Source organism: Lepidothrix coronata, unplaced genomic scaffold, assembly GCF_001604755.1.
Source record: "Lepidothrix coronata isolate B3197 unplaced genomic scaffold, Lepidothrix_coronata-1.0 Scaffold58, whole genome shotgun sequence".
Taxonomy (NCBI): domain Eukaryota; kingdom Metazoa; phylum Chordata; class Aves; order Passeriformes; family Pipridae; genus Lepidothrix; species Lepidothrix coronata.
In genome coordinates this window covers 1597634-1602222 of record NW_016690238.1, presented here as the reverse complement: position 1 = coordinate 1602222, position 4589 = coordinate 1597634, and the positions used below count along the sequence as shown (strand labels likewise).

At 53.0% G+C, this 4589-nt stretch overlaps 1 long non-coding RNA gene across 1 annotated transcript in view; it reads right to left on the bottom strand.

Moving 5' to 3' along the window:
* LOC108498246 overlaps nt 1-2884 on the bottom strand; it is an 11236-nt gene extending 8352 nt beyond the window's left edge. Inside the window, exon 1 of the long non-coding RNA XR_001875123.1 lies at nt 2844-2884. This is a non-coding gene — a long non-coding RNA (uncharacterized LOC108498246). The remainder of the gene's footprint in view (nt 1-2843) is intronic.
* Between the last annotated feature and the right edge of the window lie 1705 nt (nt 2885-4589).

Here is a 4589-nt window from a genome sequence, read left to right as displayed (position 1 = left end):
TCCTGGAAGAAAAGCAGGTCTGGAGCTGGCTGAGAGCCAGTCACAACCATCCACCCACACATAATCAGGGAGAAGATACAGAAGCCCCAAAACCACCACTAAAACCCTTATCTTTGCCTTTTTTGCGTGTCCATGTACTGTCCCCTGCTCCACACGCAGGAGCCATGGCTGTGAGAGGTCAAAGGCAGCTGAGACCCTCACCCTTGAATCCAAAAATAGCCTGGAAATCACAACATGGAAAAACTCTCAGGATGCAGGACACAAAGCAGCCCAACGTTTTGGAAGAGTCTCCTGAGACTCAAAAGGTGGAGACCAACTCAGCCAGGGCTTGTCAGAGCAGAGCTCACCAATAACCAAAGACCTCCCTGAGGGCAAATCCACCCCCTGCTCATCCCCATGGGATGCAGGATCAGGTCAGCCTTTTGCCCCATGGTTAAGCCAAGTAGGAGACCCCAGATAATTCCCACAGGACACACGGGGGAACAGCTGGTGAAGGGAATCCAGGCACGTACCAACCACATTCCACAAAAAGGACCAGGGTTATCTACCTCTGAAAAAGAGCCCATGGCACAAAAGGCGGACGAAGTTTTCATGGAAGAGGGAAAAATTCAAAGCTGCTTTAATCCCGTGGCAGATCCTCCACCCAGCTCGTGCTTCCAAACTCATTAGCTACCATCCAATTCTTCCTTGACAGCAGGATCGTTAATTTTGCACTTCCCAAAATAATATTTGCCAGGCAGCACTCTTCACTATGATTAAAACAATATTGGGCACTAAAAATATCCAGCTCCTGGGGGAATCCTGCCTGCCCGAGACAACAAACTGCTGAAGGCACAGTGAGGAGGAGCTTCATTCCCATTAAAGGCAAAGAGGGACCATGCTCTGCAACGGGGGGTCAGGAGGGATGGAAGGGGAAAAGAGAGAGTGAGGAAGGGGCAAGGAGGGTGGAAAGGGTTCTTTCAGGCATGGGACACCTGAGATGGCAGAGCCAGGGCTGGGGAAGGGGTGGTGGGCATCTACAGGAGGTGAAGTCCTACACCTGGAGATGACCCAGCGAAGTGCTGGTGCTGCCTCTGGGCTGGGGCAACCCCTGGGATCAATCCAAGGTGGGAAAGGGATGGATTGAGAGCAGCCCTGGGGAGGAGGACTTGGGGGTGCTGGTGGAAGAGAGGCTGGACAGGGTCCAGCTCAGGACCTCCCATGTACTGGGCTGATCCCTCAGCAGGGGCAGCACGGGATGGGGGGGTTCTGCCCCTCTGCCCCCTCAGGTGAGACCCCCCTGCAGAGCTGCCTCCAGCTCTGGGGAACAACAGCACAAGGAGGTGGAGCTGCTGGAGCGAGTCCAGAAGAAGCTACCAAGATGATCAGAGGGATGGAGCAGCTCTGCCATGAGGAAAGGCTGAGAGAATTGGGATTGTTCAGCCTGGAGAAGAGAAGGCTCTGGGGTGACCTAATTGTGGCCTTCCAGTATCTGAAGGGAGTTGACAGGATGGAGAGAGACTATTGACAACGGGCTGGGGGGGACAGGCCAAGGGGGAATGGCTTCCCACTGCCGGAGGGCAGGGTTAGATGGAACATAGGGAAGAAATCCTTCCCTGTGAGGGTGGTGAGGCCCTGGCACAGGTTGCTCAGAGCTGTGGCTGCCCCATCCCTGCAAATGTTGAAGGATGGGGCTTGGAGCAACCTGGGATAGTGGAAGGTGTCCCTGCCCATGGCAGGGGGTGGAACAAGATGATCTTTAAGGTCCCTTCCAGCTCAGGCCGTTCCCTGACCCTATGATTCTGTCAGTATTTTCCCACATGGCTCCAGGAGCTCCCATTGCTGGTCACATCATCTTCCCCAAGGGGTTACACCACTCATACCTCCTGCCAGCTAATGGATAAAACATCTGCGTGCAAGCACTTCATTATTCAACCAGCCCCCATGGCCACATATAATTCATCCAGGCAAATATTTGCATTTTTATCCCATCAAGTAGCAAATTAATTATCAGGCAGCACCCACTCCCAGTGACAAGGAATCACCCCCGAGACCATCTCTCCATCGTGGTGGCTTCGTGTTTGCCAGTCCATCCACCCTCTGTACAGTTTTTCCCCTCTTTCCAACATAAATACATCTCCATTGGGGTTTTTCCTATTTATTCTTGTGCCAATATTGTCTTTTCACTTAACCCCTCCCCAGTCCCCTGGTCCTCTCTCTCCCCGGGGCATTGCCTGGTGCTCACGGGCTACACAACTTCCCCGGCGCCAACGTCGTGTTTCTGGGCCACGAGCTGCAAAGCCTCGTGCCCTTCCCCAGCTAAATCATTAATCACCACTCCTCTGATCCCATGATTTGCATGGCTGGCAGCCAAGGTCACTCCAGGGAGGGCTGCCTGGTGGAGATCAGCCCCCGGTGGATGCCCCACCACCTCCGACAGCCCGGGCAGCACAAGGACCTCCTCGGCAGCTGCTGGGGCAGGTCCCTGCAGAGCAGCCCCCACGGTGAGCTCCACTTCCAAACTCTGCCTGCTCCCCCTTCCCTTTGATCTCCCCTTCATTAGTCCTTCTCCTCCGCTTTTGAACGTAATTAATACTTCCCTGATCAAAAGCCCTGGCCAAGGAGAGTTTTAACAACTCTTGTTTCAGTGCATGTTCCCATTAAAGGAGAGCTCGGGCAGAGGGGAGGGATGAGACCTCGTTTGGAGCCTCAAAAATGCAGCAGTTTCTCATCCCTTTGCCCAGTCCCCAGGATCTCACCATCAGCAGTCAGAGCACACCATGCTCTGCTTTTTCCCAGCCCTCACATTATCAGGGGACTCAGGACCTACATGGTGGTTGTTTGGGGTCTGGCCAAATACCCACCTGAGCCATCAACAGCAGCCAGAGGACCAGGGAAACCATAGGGAGATTTTCCCCAGCACCCAGGTGCTGTCCCCTCACTCCCAAGCTGGCAGAGAATCGTGTCCTAAATAATCTTCCCTGATTTCTACATCCAGCCCCAGCCTGTCCCAGTTCTCATCACTCAGGATCAAACTCCAGCCCAAGCTTGGAGCAACCCCGAGCCCCTCCAAAAACCCTTATAACTCAATGAGAGGCTTTGGTGTTGGGCCACTTGGCAATCAGATAATCCAAGAACTACATGATCAAAACCCCCTGGTTTAACCTCCTTAACTGCCTCAATCCACAGAAGAGATCCCACAAGGTCTTAGCTGGCTCGTGAGGCCGTGGAATGCAGCCACAATTGCTGAGATGGGTGAGATAGGGGGAAAGGCCAGGACAGAAGGTGGTTCCTGAGATGATTTGGGCACCAAAACCCAGCTTGGTCTCCCCATGAACCATCAGATGCTGCTTCAAAGGGCCACAAAGCAGCACTTGAAGCCTCTGCTGCTGCCCACACACCCTCACTGACCAAACCCCCCATCCTGGCTGAGCCTGAGCTGAGCTGCAGCCCAAGTCTCCAGGAGGAAGGTGTTGATCCAACCCCCAGCCTTTAATGCACAGGAGGGTCTCCAGAGCCTCAGCTCCTCCCAGCACGGGATGAAACACCATTTCCCCAGGGGAAAGAAGGTGCTGATCTTACGTTTTCACCTGTCAGCAAGCAGGTTTCAGCTTTGCTGAGGGGAAAAGAGCACAGAACCACCCTCCAAAGCGTGTTCAGCCGTCCCCGATACACCCGAGACATCCTGATTTGATCAAAGGACACTGCCCACACACATCAGCATCCTTCCTCCTCCTCCTGCTCAAACCCAGAAGGAAACCAAAGGTATTTTTCCATCCAAACTTGCTTTTTTTAGCCTGCTGGTGTCCCAGTCTTTGCCTCAGCCAGGCCAGCAGCGTGTCCCACAGAGGGACCTGCCAGCACCAGAGCCAAGGTCACTCCACCCAGGTGACATTACCCAGCAGGCACATCCAAGGGCTTGGCTTTGCTCCCTGGCACCGCCAGCCTGGCCAGACCTTGCAAAGTCACATAAGGTGACATTTTCCAGAGAATTTAACTCACCCTGATAAAAAGCCAGCTAAAAAATCCTCCTGTCTGTACATATTCCTGCTGGGAAACACTGTTCCGGGGGGGGAACAGGCTGTTTTCACTGGCATTTACTTGGGAAAGAAAGGGAACAAGCTCCTTCCTGAGGTGGGAACCACACGAGGTGATTGTTTCCTTTGAAAAGGCATTTGGTTGGGCTCTATTTTTTATTTAATGCTGCAGCAGCACGATGAGACAGATCTGTTCAAAGGGAAAAGGAGAACACGACGCTCTGATCCGCTCGGACAACTCCAAACACACCCCCCCCCCAACCACGGCTCAGCTTTCCCCTTCCTGAAAATGTTGATTTATATTCCACCTGCAAACGAGGAGGAAACAGAGCAGCCAAATACCCCATGATGCTGAGCCCTCGGGCATTTAGGGAACAAGCCTCTGCCCCCCAAAAGATGGGGTTTTTTTCTCCTTTTATCCTTGTAATAAGCAGGTGGAGGATACACACTTCAAGGTAAAGAGCAGGGGAAAGCCTGGAGCTTTTTGGGTCAGGAAAGCTACTAAAAAAAAAATAAAAATAAATAATTTCAAGACCTGTTCACAACCTCTCCTTCGCCTAAAGCTGCTGCCAC